At 36.0% G+C, this 21,707-nt stretch overlaps 1 pseudogene; it reads left to right on the plus strand.

The window, feature by feature from the left end:
• Nucleotides 1–1,197: 1,197 nt before the first annotated feature.
• On the plus strand, nt 1,198–15,533 carry LOC127861784 (glycine receptor subunit alpha-3-like; annotated as a pseudogene).
• The last annotated feature ends 6,174 nt before the right edge of the window (nt 15,534–21,707 follow it).

Genomic DNA, 21,707 nt, shown 5'->3' on the forward strand with positions numbered 1-21,707 from the left:
GTTGGTGGAACAAATTGGGCCTCTGTGTGCTACAAAGATTTAGCTTGGACAATATAACAAGAGTACGTTTCTTGAAGATTGTTTCTCCTTTTGCATTATTATGTTTTGTTGAAATCAATGACACGCGTTTACGAAACTTTCTTGCTGAACCTCACGTAAAAGAACGCTTCATTACAATAGCCCAATTTATTTGAAGGTATTAATAGCTTAAGTTCAGTACAATTCATGGGTGTTCATATGTTTGTATAATCATTCTAGAGAGCCGGAATGCAGGTAAATGAAGTATATTGAAAAAGTCAGATTAAATTGATAAGAATGTTACGCTTTGAAACTCAATCTTGTCTGATGGTGTGTTGAAAGTATACATGAGATCATATTCATTAATGTGTGTGAGTGTCGAGCGCATCAGGAGGCAAAAACTGCGTAATACTGTAACAGTTCAGAGGCAACGTATGCGTTTGATACCTGAATTAATACATTTGTCGGCTGATAATTGGTGCTTGGGGGGTACCTTACAATTAAGCATTTGTGAGTAATATATAACAGCTGATTTGTGTATGCATATGAGTCGCGTTCTGAGAAAACTTGGCTTAATGTATGTGCGTAAAGTATCGTCCCAGATTAGCCTGTTCAGTCCGCACAGGCTAATCATAGATGACACTTTCCGCCTAAACAAGATTTTCGGTAAGAAGGGACTTCCTTTAAACGAAAAATTCCATAAAGCGGACTGCACAGGCTAATCTGGGACGACACTTGACGCACATGCATTAAGCCCAGTTTTCTCAGAACACGAATCATATAAATTCAAATTGTACAATACGTTTGAGCGTAAGAGTGCAGACGTAGAAATAGGTTTTGCTTTCTAATAATACAATTCGTATACAACTGCAATTACTTATTTGTGCAACGAGCGCGTAATTCACACTCTTTTGTGAATAACATTAAGACGTTGTGAAACGATCTTTGTGCAATAAAAGCGTGGTTTACTTTTTAGAATAAATTGCCTAATATAAAGTATTGTCACACCGCACAATATATTAAATACTAATGTTTGCAATATTTATACATGATAAATAAGATGAAATTTTAGCTTCAATAAAGGATTGAAACACAACAACAAGATGTTGTGCTGTCCATGGATATACTAGGTATACGTTTTTTTATTATTTCTCTTAATTAAAAATATTCATAGATGCCATGTTTATTTCAGACTTTCCGGTTCCAGTTCAGGTGCAGCTCCATATCACCAACATTGACAGTATCAGTGAATCCAACATGGTGAGTCGAGACGTTCATTTATTCGTGATAGGTTAAAGGTTGCAGCACACAATGCATTGAAAACAGCGAGTCCACATTTCGATTCGTTTTCGCGATTGCTTGAAATATTCTGATTTGTAAGACGCATTTTAACCCATTTATGCCTAGTGGACTTTCTCATCCTTCTAAATTGGATCAATTTATTTCCAAAATTAGGGATGTCTAGTATATTTATTTCAATACTTAGAATATTTCTTAAAGAAATTCCATTAAGCAATTAGCGCCGACCCTGATGAGACGCCTTTGTTGTTTGCCAAGGCCTTTTCTCTAGACGCTAGGCATGCATGGGTTAAAGCCCAACAAATGCACCAATGAGCCTTTATATAATGTGGCTTATGTCTTAACTTCTAGATTGACAGTACAATAAACCCATAGAGAGTTAACATGAAAAATAAATGCATCGTATGAAACATATTTGATTAGATTTCGTATTAGATTATAATTAGACGTCCAGATTTAACGTATGAAGGATTTAAAAGCCAAAAATATCAATCGATAGATCGGTTCACTATATGAGTTTTTATATCTTGTGTCTTAAAGATGTCTAGATGGATGAGACATGCATTTTAACGTTATGACAATATAACATAAATTGTATACATGACAAACAAAATATGCATGTTCACTAATTATTTCATTTTTCCTTGGACAATTTCTAAGAGTATGCATCCGTTTACAGATGACAATAATGTAGTGGCTTCAGACACATTTAAGTATTCTTTATACTTATACAAGTGTGGTGTTGCTATCGGCAAAAGAGAGCGAACTATAACTTCAATCTCGAACCACTCTGTTCATTTATAATGAATGTGTCTTTCGTGTGGGAAGTACAAATTCTGTTCTCTGGAGTATTTGATAAGGATTGTTTATGTATTCAGTGTTCTCACTGGGTGCTAAAACATAAATGAGTGTAAATATGTATCTAGAATACGTAACCAGGACATATCCCTGATTTATGCGAATAACTATGGGTGTTTGATACAATAAAGAAATATAGGGAAACGAAAAACATAGACATCACCAGGACAATAATGCAATCCATAAAAATAAATTTAGAATCTAAGCTATTTCGTAATAGAATAAACAAGAAATAGCTTTTAAAAAAGACATACGGCGTTGATTGTGGTTGAAGTTGGTTCAAGGTAAAGAGTTTAATGAATGAGATCAAAGATAGCGAATGTCTTTTTCCATGCAGGTCTAAGCTGTATCACACGGAGAAAGGGATGTTTCTCGTTTTTTTGCAGCTGATTTAACATAATTACATATTGCCTATCATATATCTATAGATACAAAACAGAAAAAAACAAAAGAAGAATGTAAGTGAAATTAAAACATATAAGTCAACCAGCCAAACGCGAAGTATCCGTACATATTTTAAATATTTATACGCGCGTTCGTCGAACTAACTTGTTTTAGTGGTGTGTCGGGCATTGCTATTTGATTCGATTATTAACAGTATCGCGAATCATCGCGCTCATACTTAACAAATTGGTCAAAATGGTGGAATAATGCTTGTTTAATTAATCAAACATAATATTTATCATGGTGTAGTTGAAAACACATTAAGAATAAATGATGGACCTACCATAGTTATATCGCCAAATATTTTCATTTAACATATTTCTGTCTTAATACAATTCCAGTTCACCTAGTTAACGCGATATGGCCTATATTATGTAACGATCTGTTTACTGGCCGCGATCGGACCCTGATACCTTGCGGGTTGGAATGCAATACATTAAAGTGAGGTCACGATTCCATTGCTGGAACGACGGATTGATTAACACTTTATACTTTTAAATGTATCATGTTCAATTTCTAAAATAATTAAAAATGGTAAGGCCGAAATGAATATCAGGATAGGGAAAAAATGATACTTTTATGAACTAAAGTATAATAGTACACCGGCAGCGATATGGTAGTTATTACTCAATATGAGTACATAGCCTTTGAGTACAAACGCCCTGGCGCTGAAAATCCTCTGAATATAAAGGGGCACACACAACTGTTTTGATGTCAAGAGTTGAGTGTAATACCACATATGTTCGTTTGAAATTGATTAAATAATCCATCGTTACAAACTCGGCCACTATACCCTCCTACACTATTAGCACTAGAACCTTGAAACACACATGGTAGCTATGAGCATAGTGCGACGCTGCACTATTTGGAATTTTGATCTGACCCCTGGGTCAAAAGTTATGGGTTAATAAATGGGTAAAATGGGCGACAACCCCTCAGTTTACAAACAACATGCGACGCACATGATAAAAACTTTTGACCCAGGGGTCAGTTCAAAATAGTGCACCGTCGCACATATGCTAATATCTACCATGTGTGTAAGTTTCAAGGTTCTAGTGCTTATACCTCCGTCATACTAGGCCACGTTCCCACTACGTCCTAAAAAATATGCCAGGACGCAGTGCGAACGTGTACATCGTAGCGAGGACGCAGTGGATACGGCTTTACGCGTGGTACAGTCTTCATGGACGTGAAGGACGTGGGTGAACTTTGAACATGTTTAAAACTTACGTGGCGAGGACGTGGTCAAATCAGGACCTGGTTTAGAACTTGGTAAGGACGTAGTAATGACGTAGCTAAAACCTTGTCAGAACCTCATTTACGCAATACACGCGTAGTGCAGACGTGGACGAGTGTGTGACGTTCGCATCACGTTGTCTCTAGATTGTCACTACGTTTTTGCTACGTCCATCGGGTTCTTACTACGACCCTTTCACGCTAGTGTTGCGACAAGGAAACGTCCCTACTACGTTTCAAAAGACCGCATTATGTTATTAGTACGTTCTACCGGTGCTTATCACGTCTAAGGTACATTTGCTGCATGCTCTAGACACGACCATGCTAAGTTCTGGTGGTCGAATATAAAATTTGAATTCATTACCCTTGCACCTCCATTTCATTATAGAATGGACAACCAAGAACTTCTCCAGCATGTTACTGTATTGGCTGGACAACAGGCTCTTCTTGATGGACAAGTCGCACTATTGCTTGTGAGAAGGAGAAGGCGGAGAAGAAATAGAAGACAGCTCACTCGTCTCTTTCTGTCAGTTCGGTATCCTCAGTGCCAGTTTTTTTCTTCTTGAGCCTGCCGTATCTACTTCTGAGGCTAGTGTACCAGGTCTTAAGAACTGGAACGGACTTACCCATCTCAGTAGCTTTCTGTTTCCACATTAACTCTTTCTTAGCATTTTCTTAGTAAGAAGTTAGTTATTTATTATACAGTATCGGGTGTGCCTCCAGCCACTCATCCACAGTCTGTTCCTCTACTGGTGTTAGAGTGGACACTTGTTTTGCCTTCTTTGGTCGAGTACCGACAACGATAGACACATCCGATTCGGCTCCTCTTTCTGTTGTTTAAGTGGGCCCACTGTTAGAGAAAGGTTCTGGTTCAGGAACATACTCGAACCAATCACTCGCTGGTGAAGGAGTTTTCGGTTTTTCTTTTTTTGCTTTTTGCATCCCCCTTCTTCCTTCTCGACATATTTTCTGATATAAAATACTTTACTTTTGCTAAGATGAAAGTCGCAGATTGATTGATCAGATCAAGCCGAATTGCAGTATTTATATGCGGACATAGAATGCGGTGAGAACGTGATGAGCGCGTGGTAAGAACGCATTGCTATCTTGGCGGTCGTAGTAGCAACCTAGTACGAGTGTAGTTTAAGCATAGCAATAACGTGTTGGACGTAGTACCCGCCTGAATACACGCGCAATAAGAACGTGTTGGACGCAGTAAGAACGCAAACGTGGTATGAGCATAGCAGGAACTTAAGAAATGCATTATTTGCAACTTCCCCCCCCCGTCCTAGCTACGTCCTACGACATTTCCAGGACCCAGCGCGGTCTTCATGGACGTGGGCTTTATAGTGCAGGAGGAGATATTGTCCGACCACGCCCACCCAAAACTTTAAAATGGGTAAAAAAAACTAATTTGACTAACAACATGAGATGCACATGATAATAACTTTTGACTCAGGGGTCAAATCAAAATTCCAAAATAGTGCACCGTCGCACATATTCTCATAGCTACCACGTGTGTAAGTTTCAAGGTTCTAGTTTTGAAAGTGTAGGAGGAGATAGTGGACAACCACGCCCAACCACAATTTTGTTATAACTTAATTTCTTCATTTATTCACCAATTGACTTCAAATTAATATTGAACATCTGTTATGACAACAATGTCTTTCTCGACCATTTATGTCCACATTATCCACCCTAGGGCCCCGCCCACTTTGGTGGTAAAGATCCCTAGCTATTTCAGCATAATCAAAATCCAAGCCAGTTTGGCGGTCAAGACCCGAGCTTTTTAATATTAATTTAAATCCAAGCCAGTTTGGTGGCCGAGACCCCGAGCTATTTCAGCATAATTAAAATCCAAGCCAGTAAGGTTGTCAAGAACCCAAACTATTTCGCATAATTAGAAATCAAGCCAATTTCGTAGCCAAGACTACGAGCCTTTTCAGTATAATTAAAATCCATTCCAGTTTGGTTGTCAAGACCCCGAGCTATTTAAGGAAAATTAAAATCCAAGCCAGTTTGGTTGTCAAAAGCCGCAAGCAATTTCAGCATAATAAAAATAAAAACCGATACGGCGGTCATGACCCTGAACTATTTCAGCATAATTAAAATCAAAGCCGTTTTTTTGGTCAATACCCCGAGCTATTACAGCATAATAAAACCCAAGCCAGTTTGTTGGTCATGACCCCGAGCTATTTAAGAATAATTAAAATCAAAGCCAGTTAAGTGGTCGAGACCCCCAGCTATTTCAACATAATTTAAATTCAAGCCGGTTTAGTGGTCGACACCCTGAGCTATTTCAGCATCATGAAAATTCAAGCCAGTTTGGTGGTCAAGTCCCCGAGCTATTTCAGCAATCCAAGCCGGTTTGGTGGTCGAGACCCCGAGCTATTTCAGCTCATTAAAATACAAACCAGCTAGGTGGTCAAGATCCCAATCTATTTCAGCATAGTCAACATCCAAGCCAGTTTTGTTGTCAAGATTCCGCGCTATCAAGCATAAATAAAATTCAAGCAAGTTTGTTGGTTAAGACCCCGAGCTATTTCAGCATATTTAAAATCCAATCTAGTTTGGTAGTAAAGACCCACAGCAATTTCAGCATAATTAAAGTCCAAGCCAGTTTAGGCGGTCAAGACCCGAGCGATTTCATCATAATTAAAATCCCAGCCAGTATGTTGACCGAGACCCCGAGCTATTTCGGCATAATTAAAATCCAAGCAGTTAGGTTTTCAATAACCCGAACTATTTCGACATAATTAAAATCCAAGCCAGTTTGGTGGTCTATGACTCTGACCTTTTTCAGCACAATTTAAATCCATGCCAGTTTGGTGGTCAAGACCAAGCTATTTCAGCATAAAAAAATCCAAGCCAGTTTTGTGGTCATGACCACGAGCTATTTCAGCATAATTAAAAGCAAAGCCAGTTAAGTGGTCGAGATCCCCTGCAATTTCAACATAATTAAAATCCAAGGCAGTTTGATGGTCGAGACCCTGAGCTATTTCAGCATTATGAAAATACAAGCCAGTGTGGTGGTCAAGACCCCGAGCTATTTCAGCAAAATTAAATACAATCCGGTTTGGTGGTCGAGACCCCGAGCTATTTCGGCATAACTTAAATCCATTCTAATTTGGTTGTCAAGACCCTCAGTTATTTCAGCATAATTAAAGTCCAAGCTGGTTTCGGGGTAAAGAATATAGCTATTTCGGCATAATTAAAATCCAAGCCAGTTATGTTGTCACCATCCCAAACTATTTCGACATAATTAAAATCCAAGCAATTTTGATGGTGAAGACTACGACCTTTTTTAGCAAAATTAAAATTCATGCAAGTTTGGTGGCCGAGACCCCGAGCTATTTCAGCATAATTAAAATACGGGCCTGTTAGGTGGTCAAGATCCCAAGCTTTTTCAGCATAATTAAAATCCAAGCCTGTTTGGTTGCCAAGACCCCGAGCTATTAACCATGATTAAAATCCTAGCCAGTTTGTTGATTAAGGCCCCGAGCTATTTCAGCATAATTAAAATCCAATCTAGTTCGGTGGACAAGACCCCCAGCAATTTCAGCATAATTATAGTCCAAGACAGTTTAGGGGTCAAGAATCCGAGTTTTTTCGGCATAATGTAAATCAAAGCCAGTTATGTTGTCAAAATACCGAACTATTTCGACATAATTAAAATCCAAGCTATTTTGGTGGTCAAGACTCCGACCTTTTTCAGCACAATTTAAATCCATGCCAAATTAGTGGTCGAGACCATGAGCTGTTTCAGCATAATTAAAATCAAAGCCAGTTAAGTGGTCGAGATCCCCAGCCATTTCAACATAATTAAAATCAAAGCCAGTTTGGTGGTCGAAACCCTGAGCTATTTCAGCATTATGCAAATCCAAGACATTATGGTTGTTAAGACCACGAGCTATTTCAGCAAAATAAAATACAAGCCGGTTTGGTGATCGACACCCAGAGCTATTTGCGCATTAATAAAATCGAAGCCAAATTTTTCGTTAAAACCCCGAGCTAGTTCAGCATAATTTCAATCCAATTTAGTTTGGTTGTTAAGACCCCCAGCTATTTCAGCATAATTTAAGTCCAGTTTTGGGGTAAAGAACACGAGCTATTTCAGCATAATTAAAACCCATGCCAGTTATGTTGTCACCCTCCCGAACAATTTCGACATAATTAAAATCCAAGCAAGTTTGGTGGTGAAGACTCCGACCTTTTTCAGCAAAATTAAAATCCATGCCAGTTTGGTGGTCGAGACCCCGAGCTATTTCAGCATAATTAAAATCCAAGCCAGTTTAGTTGTCATGTCTCCGAGCTATTTCAGCATAATTAAAATCAAAGCCAGTTAAGTGGTTGATACCCCCAGCCATTTCAGCATAATACAAATCCAAGCCAGTTTAGTGGTCGAGACCCTGAATTATTTCAGGATTATGAGAATTCAAGCCAGTTTGGTGGTCAAGGCACCGAGCGCTTTCAACAAAATAAAATGCAAAACGGTTTGGTGGTCGAGAACCCGAGCTTTTTCAGCATAATTAAAATCCAAGCCAGTAAGTTGGTCAAGACCCCCGACATATTTCAGCATAATTTAAAGCCAATCTAGGTTGGTGGTCGAGACCCCGAGCTATTTCAGCACCATTAAAATTCAAGCCAGTTCGGTTGTCAAGACCCCGATCTTTTTCAGCATTATTAAAGTCAAAGCCAGTTTGGGGGTCAAAAACCCGAGCTATTTCAGCATTATTTAAGTCCAAGCCAGTTTGTGTGTCAATAACCAAGCTATTTCGGCATAATTAAAATCCAAGCCAGTTAGGTTGTAACTATCCCGAACTATTTCAACATAATTAAAAATCAAGCCAGTTTGGTGGTCAAGACTCTGAGCTTTTTCAGCAAAATTAAAGTCCATGCCATTTTGGTTGTCAAGACCCCGAGCTATTTAAGCAAAATTAAAATCCAAGCCAGCTTGGCTGTAAAACACGCCAAGCTATTTCAGCATAACACAAATCAAAGCCAATACGGCGGTATGTGCGACAGTGCAATATTTCGAATTTTGATCTGACCCCTGGGTCAAAAGTTACTGGGGTTGGGGGGGCGAGTAAGAGATTTTCACTCATTTTACTAACAACATGCGGCGCGCGGATACGCGTCGCGCGTGGCAACTATCTCCTCCTACACTTTTACCAATTGAACACTGAACCTTACACACATGGTAGGCTATGAGCATATGTGCGACAGTGTCGGGTCAAGGATTTTCACTCATTTTTTATGTTATTTTACATTAACTTCTTCATTTCTACACCGATTTACGTCAAATTGGTACTGAACAACTCTTATGACAATACGGTCAATCTCAAGTATGCATGACCCCATTACCAACCCTGGAACGCCCGCCCACATAGACCACGCCCACCAAAATTTTGTTTTGACATTATTTCTTCATTTATTCACCAATTGACTTCAAATAAATACTGAACATCTCTTACGACAACACGGTCTATCTCGACCATTCATGTCCACGTTACCCACCCCGGGACCCCACCAACATATGCCTTGTCCACCTAAAATTGCCTTTTGATATAACATATATGCGGCGTGGGACTACACGTCGGCCTCTGATGCGTCATTTCTAGTTTTACTTTAAGTTTGTTACACCACGTTGATCAATATGCTACAGTAAGTATAAACCAGTCGGGATGGTTATGTGGATTAAGTAATACCTTTATTTCATTAAACGGAATGATTCGAGCCCCTCTGGTATCAATATTTACCTATTTTCTTTCTTAAATTGTGTTCTTGTCAGTGTAGTAAAATTCTACAGTTGCATGGTTTTAATGATCAATTTTAGACATTTACCGACTCTCTACAAACAATGCTCCAAAACATGTACAAGCCCCATTAATTAATAAATAATTAACAAATAATAAAACGTTGGAGTGTAAGCGTTTGCTGAAGAAATGCATCATATAATTGCGTTCTGAGCAAACTGGGCTGAATGCAAGTGCGTAAAGTGTCGTCCCAGATTAGCCTGTGCAGTCCGCACAGGCTAATCAGGGACGACACTTTCCGCTTTTATGGTATTTTTAGTTTCAAGGAAGTCCCTCCTTACCAAAAATCAAGTTAACGCGTAAAGTATCGTCCCAGATTAGCCTGTGCAGTCCGTATAGGCTTATCAGGGACGACACTTTACGCCTTAACTTGATTTTTGGTGGAACGACTCTTGACTCACTGTCTAGAAATGTTTTTTTTAACGCAACTTAAACGTTATTATGACTGTTTCAGGACTTCTCGATCGGTATGTTCTTGGATCAGACGTGGAACGTCTGTCCTTCCCAAAGCTCCCCAATCTGTCAGCCCTCGAGCTGGACTCTCGAATGATGGACAAAATCTGGGTGCCAGATCTATTTATCTCAAACGAGAAGAGGGCATCCTTCCACGTGGTTACGGTGCCCAATAAACAGATGCACATCTATCCTGAGGGACGGGTGCAGTATAGCATACGGTGAATATTATTTAACGTATTGGATATTTTTTTCAAAATGCAACGTTACACAGGACAAATGAAGGTTACAATAAATATTTAAGCAATTAAGACTTGGCAAGATTGATCGCAATAATATTTTATTCACGTTTCCAAACAATTTAATAACACATGTTTTTGTAAGTAATTAATTTATTTTAATTACGGTTAAGATATATTTATTCTTGATTTAGCAATATATTGCATTATAAATATCACGTTTGTAATTTGAAGAACTCAATACACTTTCTAACGCATTCTCATTCTAGTCTCATACGTAGCCTTCTCTTGATATACGTTATATTAATGAGTCGTGCCAAGACCGCATATGTGAAATCAAAGATGCAGTTAATGCGAATGGATTATTTTGCCATGTCATGATTATGTCTTATTTATGTCTATAGAATTACCGCGACCCTTAAATGCAACATGGACCTAAGAAAATATCCTTTAGATAACCAGACGTGCCACGTGATCATGGAAAGCTGTGAGTAGTATTTCAACAGTGGATAAAGGTTCTTTGCATGCACGCATTGTCGTAAAACAAACGGATATCACTATAGACAACCCAATCGACATACGTCTGTTAACAAATATGTGTATGTATCCAACTTTCATAAAGGTCAAATGCAAGAAACATGATTTTTGTTAGCTCAAACAAGTAAGAGTATGATTGCGTCCACTTGCTACAAACGTAAGGTAATATACCAAACAATATGGATATACATGTGAATTCAAATTGACCGGGTAACCTTACAAGATTTAAGTAAAACAATTTCAAAAAAGGAAAATGTAAACTACAGAAACATGATCAGAATATAATTGTTTGGTGCAAGTATTCCCCTTAGAACACTAAACGTAAAATGATCACAAATGGGACCAGTGCCTTGGAGCACATATTTTCTCATCTAGATTCTATTAATGATCATGTTCTTTCACGTGTGGGCAAGTTCATTTAACTTTGCCGAGAAGTCTTTCTTAGGATTTATATGTGTCAAGTTTCTTATATATTAGTGGGGTTATTTCATCATATTATGCCTCGTTTCATTGTTTTTCTGTGCGTTAACGCAGACCTCTCATAATGACGTTTCTTATATTTCCAGACGGGTACAGTACGGACAATCTCGTGTTTCTATGGAACCCTGTACCAGTGCTGCAAGACGAGAGCTTAGTAGTCGCCCAGTTCGACGTTGGAGTCATGGAAACACTCCGCTGTGACAAAAGTTACGTTGGCGGTACGGCGCAAAAAAAGCTAGTTATTCGTGTTGTCCTACGTAGCATACCGTTCTTTTATTTTCCAAAAAATGGTATTTATACGTACGAAAGTATACCATTCGCATGACGACAGTATATGTAGTCAATCTTCATATGATTTCAATCATTTGATTAATTCGCAAGAAGACCTTACAATTTCTTGATTAGAATCGTGAAAATAAAAATTGATCGATGAAACTTCATTTACTTCTCTTATATAATAGGGTAGTTTTGCTAAGGGCTGTCCTGAAAGCGAAAAGGTTAATAAGCGTGCTTCTCAACCCCCGTTCCCGGAAGCAAGTGGGTTTTGTTAGTGGTCACTATACCTGAAATTCGGGTTTTCGTTCGGATACTCCGTATTCTTCAACGCCACACAAAAATGGAAACTCGTTCAGTAAATTCTTAAAAGCTGGAAACTGTAGCTATACTTAAAAATTCCTGACACCTTTTGTGAGTCTATAACGTAAATTACATGTACGTGGGAATGCCTAACATAATGTCAACTCAAGGGAAGAAGTTATTCCTAAACTTCTAAATAAACAAACGTTTTTTTTAGCGAATATGTGTGGCCTGTTTGTGACATTAAAACAGAACAGAACGTCAATCAAACGTATTGGACTGCACATTACCGTCCAATTGATTTCCGTCAGTTTTGTTATTGCATATAAATAACACATACGGACGATGCATTTATACGTGTTCATTATTAGTTATGCATATAGTCTAGATTTGACTGGCAAACATTATTTTTTATTTCGATGCATTTAAATGTAATTACATGAATACTTTTGAATCCGCTTACTAGTATTGCAAAAAGACCTTCTCAGTAAGGAACTAGACTTCGATTATATGCACGACAATATGTCGATACAAGCAAACAAACATGACTCATTAAAAATCCTTTCAAAATTAAATGCCCTATTAACCGTTATTATTTGACGACAACTGTAGTTGAGGTATACAAATGGTCAGCGTTGATTGTACGTACATATTATTTTTTCCAAAGTAGTGAAGATCCGGACTTCATCTCTTCGTATACTTTATATTAAAATATTCTATGCAAAACTCGGTCAATAATACTGCATGTTGTTTCGTTTCTGTTATAAGGTAAGGACATTCCATCTTTTCATTTTTATTCTTCTACACAGTCATATACATTTGTCTACAACATCTTTGCCATTCTAGAAGCTGAACAAGCAACTTACAATATGTTTTAACACACGCAGCTTTTTTTTAAGTTTGAAGAGAATTTTAAAACTGTGATCTTTAAATTAATCCTGCATGCAATCATTCTTAATCGGTAACGTGAAAAGATATTAGCTTCAAACTTATTAAACTACAAGACAATTGAGTTATAATAAGTGTAAAAAAATAACTATACACTAGCATCTGTCAAAAAATGCATTAAGTACAATCACAAGTAAAGATCCGTCAGTCGATGTTCGTAAACAAAACTCAACTTTTTGTGTCTTTAAATGGTACTTAATGCAACTCCTCACTTTGTCTTATAACAATACTACGGCAAACATATACAATAATGTATTTGTATTAAATATAATCAACACGCATGCTGTGTTAACCAGACCCGACAGGCTATCAGGTACCTGATGGGCTGTTTTAGTGACGAGTATTCTCTCGCTATTATCTGATATTGCTAATTATATGTGCTCGAACATAATGTACCCCTGCACAATATGCAATTAAACAAAAAAAGTATATATCCACTGTATTCCAGTGAATTATACCTGCATCATGCTACGGATTCTCTGATTCGTAACTGCGGCTATTACCTCATCCAAGTGTACCTTCCCAGCGTTATGATCGTGATGCTGTCCTGGGTGTCCTTTTGGCTCGACATAGATGCCGTCCCCGCCCGTATCTCGCTCGGTCTACTCACCGTCCTCACCATGACAACCCAGAGTGCTGGCGCCAGAGCGGATCTGCCTAAAGTCTCATATATTAAAGGTTATTAATATTTATGGTAGTTTCAAACAGGAGATAGACGAGAACCCATTTTGCCCAGGACCAAACAATCGAATAAAACATCGATTAGCAAAACAAAATTGCATGTTGGCATTCCTTTTTGCATTCATATTATTCATTTTTTTAAGTACTTATGTTCCAAAATGAAACATTTAATAATTATGGTAAGGAAAATATTTGTTAAGTTCATGTTTATAACTTGTAGGTATCGACGTCTGGATGGCAACGTGTCTGATCTTTGTCTTCGCGGCGCTTATCGAGTTCGCTTGCGTAAACGTTCACTCTCGCGTTGAGAAACGGAGACGTGAGAGTTCGAAGGGGTCTATGACAGTGGCACAGCTTAGCGATAACGGCAACAACGTTGATTCAAAAGTAACGTATTGATATGTTTAATATTCAAAAATATAAACGTTTTGAACTTATTAACTGAACATTTCGTTTGAAGATTATGCATAATGATCGGTAAGTATGTGTGGTTTCTTTATATTCAATGTTATGGTGGATTTTGTTTAGAAAAAGCATTTTTATAGACCAATGCGTGTCTTTTGTCTACTCCTCCCCTTCTTAAAATAATAAATAAATAGTCCCTTGAACATTCATTTGTATTTTTTATTTCATTTGTTTTCATCGAATAAATATTGATAGAAAACAAACTTTACACAAATTTCAAAGGAAAACATAATATTATATAAAATGTAGAAGTACAAAACAGCTTTTCGATAAAGATTTGCAACATTTGAAACATAGATTTAAATCTTTGACGAATTTGCAGTAATACTAGTATCTGGACTAAAATTTAAAAAAGTAAAATCAATTGCGGAAATAAATTGTTTTACTCAATGTTGATGACTTGACACTGATGTTAATGCTTCCATTTTCTATGCCAAATTTATATGGGTCACGTGCGTCAAATAATAAGTTAATCTATACAATACACCGCAAAGTCACGACTGTCCAAAAACTAAAACATCAGATCAAGTTTCAACAAACATTTTACTTTAAAGTCATGTAATCGCTGCAGTGTCCTCGTGGTCCTCTTATTTTAAAATAAACTAGATGAACTAATCGGGAGCACACAAAATCAATATAATACATTTGTAACACTTTGGACATATGAAATGAATAAGCGCATCTACCCTAAGCAATACTTACACGGTCAATAAGTATTTTTGTTTTAATAACTTTATTCATACTAACATTTACTTGTGTATTGATTTCCAATTTCTGACAAGTTTTAAAATATACTGGTATTGTTATATTTATTCTCTCACCAATAATTGTCTTCGTATATACTATACACCATTATTACACTTACCAGAAGTAACACCCATAAAAACACTTATCTTTATATATACTATGTACTTGAGCTTATATATTAACAACTTCGTGTCACAAATATACATATCGCATGAATTCTTAAGGAGTATTTATATGTAAAATATATTATGTTTACAAAGGAAATACAAAAAGGAATTACTCAAAATCAAAGCACTAAGACGCCTCAAGCTTAATTTTGAAACACATACACACAATCTTTTCCGACAAGTATAATTATTAATTTATGACAGTAACCAATCATACAATAACGTATAGGGGTGGGGAGGTATGTTAATATGAATACTTCATTTAAAATCAAATAGCGCACGATAATTAGAAAACAGGTGCATTGTTGTAGGGCAACAGAAACCACAACAAATCATTTTGTTCTATTTCAGTTGTTGGAACAAAAAAGCAGTTTTAAAGACAGCCTGGGTGGGTTCAAGACAAGTCGCTCGAAAGCCCGCACAATAGACCGCGTGTCACGTGTAGCGGTTCCGGGAGCTTTCTTGGTGTTCAATATCGTGTACTGGTGCGTCTACATCTACTGGTCCCCGGACCCATCGGACGTCGCCTAAACAGAAACATAATGTCCTCATTGTGTATTAATAGAAGGCGATGACCGGCCTTGAACTGTGTGGCTGGAAATGTACACAATAATACACAATAAATGTTTGTGAAATGTGATTTCAAATAAAGTTGCTATATCATGTCGTTGACAATTAAGGTTTGAACAGTACTGTAGTGAAACAATGGAACATGCGAATAACGAGAACAGTGTGTATGATAAACTGCAAATACCATGATCAGATACACATTGAAGCTAACTAAGAATAGAGAACAATTTGTATGTTAAAGATACAATATTTGGTAGAAAAGAAAGCAAAACTTCTTCTAGTGTAAAATGATCTGATAAACTTGATTCAACAGCTAGGTTATGTTTAACTTTAAAAGTCGCGTTTCGAAATAATACTGGTAATGAAACAGTTTGTTCGAAATTGGAATATTGTTTTGTTTTGATTTACAACACGTAACAATACGTCGTTTGTTGTTAAGTCTCCAATTAATGGATTTTATTTTCATTATTTTTGAAAGTATCAAGTTTTTTATTGAATGTGTAAAAGCATAAAATGCACATATTTCATTTGAATATTGTAACTCTACATTTATTGTAGCTTATCTATTTATATGCAACTGCATTAGGTCAATTACTAAGTAGAATGCTTGTTATGTTATTAAATTTACAATTGTTGTATCAGTATACTATTTTTTTCATTTCTTAATCGTTATTAGTATGATTGTATTGTTAATTCGTTCTTTTTAAAGAATACACGTAATAAAGTCATTTATGTTGTGTCCAATCTTCTGGTTTTAAAGCGTTAACATATCACAGTTAGTACATTCATTCACCACATACCTTAGATGAATACATATACATATGGATAATGAGCAGTGATAACTATAAGGGATGATATAAGAAAATACAGATGAACACAATAAAAAACACATCCGTAGAAAATACTGTTCATTTTCGTCCGAATGTCATGTGATGTATTCAACATTTCTTTTTAACACTTATACATTGTATAACATGTTTAAATGTAATTGCCAATTAGAAACAAACACGCAGTAAAAGCCAATATATCTATTAGTGAGAATGTTCTTCAAGGGAAAATAACTTTGCAGACAATAACAAAGGAGTCGAAATTCGAAAAAGGTTGTACTGTACGTAAAAAAATAGCTATTATTGCATAACAATTTATATGTTAAAATATTGCGTAATTTGATGAAATTGAGGATTTACTAAATTCATATTACACGGCCGTTAATCACGCGCGCCACCTTTTTTTGAGATGCATTAATAAATGAGCCAATGCAAATTCCGAGGTGGCGCTCAGGCCCGGATGTTTTGAAATTTAACGGATAAGTTAACAGGGTGATTAGGTTTAATATGATTTTCAATACATTTCGCAGTATTTAAACAAATCGGCCAATGTAGTGCGATTCAGCGATTATAAATTCATCTAAAAATGTACAGAAACATTCAATCACAACCCATTTGGAAACGTGAGGACCATTATAAGTTGTGGCATGGTAGAATTCGTAAATGCAAATCGATGTCTTTTGCCTGTGTGACGAGCAAATTCCCTGCCAATTAAATCGCTCATTACATAAAACGATTGCTTTGAACCTGTACAAGTTAGTGCGTGCACAAAAACGTCGGCTTCTAGCCGATCTAATAGATACATTTATATTTTTCAAAAAGAGATGGAGCCAATGCCAAGGAGGTGGCGCTCAGATTAGGAGGTGGCGCCAATGCACATTTATAGCTAATTTGAAGTGAATTATTTTATGCTATGGTTTCTCAAAGACCTATAGATTGTAATCTATAGGTCTTTGGGTTTCTATTACGCTTACAGAACTTACATAATTTGTGTAAGTTGACTACTTCAGCACATTTGAGTCGCGTGCGTTTTAATTAGAAAAAGTAGTTTTCTAATGATGTATGGATGGATTTAAACGATCGTCTTTGTAAGATAACATTTAACATGATGTATACAAATATGTTAACGAAAAAAGACCGAGCTTTCTTCATTTTTTGGAGTTAATAGTTGGGAAAAACAACATAACTGAGCCTAATTAAGATTTATTGACCTTGGTCTTTTAGTAAATTAAGCATTTGGATTAACGGCCACAAATCATAGTTTCAAGAAGAAGTGTTATCTTATACTTATTTCGTGAACTTACATACTGTAAACAAATATTGATGTTGATGAATTATTTTGATAATATTGAACATTAAGTTATTAGTTTGATTGAGTATTACAAATTGTTGGTATACACCGTACAATATGTTTCATTCATGTTGGTGACTTCTCAATTGAGTTGATCACTTATATATTTAAAAAACTACATTATATTTATTACATATTGTGTTTATGTTCTGTAAAGATTTGGGCCTTCGTATGTACGTTGAAAAATAAATTTAATATAACAAATATCATTATCCATCAAATCTACGTCATGTGATAATGTCATTGCGATACGACTGTTAATTGATAACACCCTGCATTGGCGCCACCTCCTATCATTAGCGCCACCTCCTAAGCATTGGCTCCATCTCTTTTGGAAAACTGCAAAATTATCTACTACGTCGGCAAGAAGCCAATATTTTTGTGCATGCAGCATCTAATGTATGTTGTACGCAATCGTTTGATGCCGTTGGCGATTTAATTGGATCGATATTTTCTCGTCACACATGAAAAACTCATCGGAATGCTTTTTAAACTCCACCATGCCACAGCTTATAAAGGTTCTCACGTTTTTAAATGGGTTGAGAATGCACGTGCCTGAACATTTTTAGACGACTCAATTTTCGCTGAATCGTACTACATTGCCCGATTTTAAAAATACTGCGAAATATGTTGTACAAACATATTAAACCTAATCAACCTGTATAGTTGTCCATGAAATTTCAAAACATCCGGGCCTGAGCGCCACCTCTGAAGTTTCATTGGCTCATTTATTAATGCATCGCCAAAAAGAGGCGGCGCGCGTGATTAACGGCCGTGTATTAATATTATCGTTATAGTCAACGTGAATTTGCTTAATGACCCGCTCCGAATAATTTGACATAGACAATTAATGATATCCACTTTACCTAAATTAGATTTCCCGGTTCGGGTCCGCCATGTAACCAGGAAAAGCAGCATCACCGAGTCCATGTTTCGTCGGTGCCTTTGTTGATTCATGTAACTATGTGTAACTATGATAGTCAACAACAGTTTCTCTCCTGAAAAATGCTCCGAAGTTTCAATCTAATTTGTGTATATATAATGTTGTTCTCACGTGGGTCTGTTCTACTGCAGTAGGAATAAATTGTGCAGTTATATGTTTATGGAAACGGTTCATTTTAATTGAAAATATAAAGAAACTAAAATAAGTTGTAAACCGTCCGTGTTTTGTATTGAATGCTACAGTAAAACAATAGGAAATGGAGGACAATTACTTCACTTGGAAATGCTGTACATGCATGTACCAGACGTTGTAGATGAAAACATTTATTGCTGTTTCATGATGATATATACAGGTTCAATTTATATAATAATAATGAGTTTGTTCTTAAAGAACAAATTCCGACTTGCTGATTCCACACGAGTAGAGCTATCCTCTTGTTCCCAGATGAGTTTATAATTATGTAAATAAAGATGATTTAAAATTGTGTTGCTTTTTATTGCCTAATACGTAGTAAATTAATGCCGTGTTTTGATTTGTATCATATTCTGCAGAAATAATTTTGCAATCGAATAAAAATAATCAAGTTCTTACTTTAAATACACCTGCAGTTTTCAGTATACAAAAATTGAATGGTAAGTATTCATAAAGTTAAACCATCGATCGTATGTGTGCATGGGTTGACCCAACGTAAATCGAAAGAACAGCTAGCAAACAGTTACTCAAGAACACTACAAGCGACTTTAGTATTACATTTGGACAATCGTTATTGCATTTTAAGTTCACAAATACGTGGGGTAAGTAAGAAAATCGATAAAAAAAAATGAGTACTAAGCGTTACCTAGATAAAGATGAAACATTTATTTACAAACTTTGAAAAATTCGTTATCTGTTTATAGTCAAAAAGGCGTGTGTATTCACATATGATTGGATATTACATGAATATGGAACACAATCTCGTTACACATTTATTGAATCAATCCATTTTATTATCATAATGTTCTTAATAAAGTTATAAATATTCTGCTATTGCTTTTACAATTATTCTTAATTAAAACATCAAGCTTAATAAAAGACATAACTCAGTATACGTATACAAAAACAACGTAAATCATAAATTATATGCATATTATATATTGATTAACAAGCAATATGTATACTACATAAAATTTGTAAGTTTTCAGGGTTTTTTTTAATGTAAATGTTCATATTTACTTTACACTTGTTTAAATATAGTTGGAATTGTATTAATATAGAACCGTATTTGCGATAGAAATACACAATTTAAATGAAACCATCGTAAGGTGCAAGTAATAATAGTAATATTTTCGTAGATTGAAAAGTATTTGTGTTTACATGTCAGATTAGTATTTTGCAATTAAAACCCCGACGGCTACATCAATTAGTTTCAATGAACACCAGCACATTGCACAAGACTATCAGGCGAATTGGATAATTACCTATATAAGTATAAAATTCTAAACAAACTCAACATAGTGTCGTTAAGGCAAGCACAAAATATCGGGGCATTTGAACACACTCCTGGATCATGTTTTGGTGTGATCATATCAGCATCTCGGAGTCTTATTGAAATTTCATAATCATACCGGGAAATTATGTTCCTGTAATCGGAGTAGATACTACGCGTGTTACTTACATATTAAGTCTTCATTCTCGATGTATCGTTGAGATCAATGTTTTTTAATCTAGTTTCGCACGCAACCCAGATGTAAATTTGGTTAATATATTGTCCAGATAAACATTTTGACCAAATTTGATCACAATTGAGTTATAAACGTGATTTATAAAGTGGTAACACGTTAATTCAAAATTTAACCTGATGTTTTTAAAGTGTTTGAACGCATGTGACACGAATTTAATTTGGTATATCATGATTGAGTCATTTGTGTTGCTTTTACGATTTCAAACCTAGTTTATGGATACATAGGGCCAAAATTCAAACGTGACCTAAATATAACCATGGTTACCATTTATGCCTTGTTTCTACCAGATTGAGTAATAACTGTTGCTTCTAGATTGGTAATAAATGCTGCTTCTAGATTGGTAGCATATTTGATAACATGGTAACCTAGTTTTTAGATGCATTTCAGACGAATTAAAACTTTGCCTACATATTGTAAAGATAAACATCTTGACTATGTTTCATCACTCAAAAAGTAATAATGTGGCTTCTAGAGCGGTAATATTTTTCTAAAAGCAATATACCTTGTTACTAAGTTTTTAGACGCACATTACGCAAATTATAATTTGACCATAATATTGTCCATACATCAATTTTGACCATATTTCATAAAGATTTTACAATGCATATGGCTTCTAGATTGGACAAAATAAATGTCTGAGATTTCAGCTTGTTACCTGGTTGACTCAGATTAAAACTTAGTCTAGACATTGTCCTGGGGACCGTTTCAATAAAAACCGTAATACACAATAACGATAATTATGCATAATTGTGAAAGTACATATCATATGTTTATAAATGTTCAGTACTATATTACTTAAACTCGCATCTCTAGCGCCGTATATATTTACGAGCATAGCGAGCTAGTTCGTATACTTATTAAGATTACAAAATTCTCTTGTAAGTTAACATTGTCGTACGATGATTTATGAAACGGCCCCCAGATGCATATTCTGAACAAGTATCATCATTATTGAGTAATAAATGTGGCATAGTTGTAAAAATACTTATTTGAATATAAGGCAGTGACCTAGTGTTTGGACGCACGTAACCATGATTGATAATCAACTTAGTTATTGTTGGGGTTTTCATTCTGACCATTTCTTTCAGAATGAATGAGATTAAGTTTCATTTTTTTAATATAAGATGTGACTTGATTACTTAGTTTTGAGACGCAGATTATTTAGACTTGACAATGACCTTGATGTTCACAAGATAAACAATTCATAAAAATGGGTTCAAATGTGTGAAGAAATAGATTGATAACGAACTTAAAGTTGCCACTGCACGATTCACGAAGCAAAATGCACGCCGACGGATGAGGAGAATAGATTGATCACAAAAGCTCACAAT

This window comes from Dreissena polymorpha, chromosome 16, assembly GCF_020536995.1.
Source record: "Dreissena polymorpha isolate Duluth1 chromosome 16, UMN_Dpol_1.0, whole genome shotgun sequence".
Classification (NCBI taxonomy): Eukaryota; Metazoa; Mollusca; class Bivalvia; order Myida; family Dreissenidae; genus Dreissena; species Dreissena polymorpha.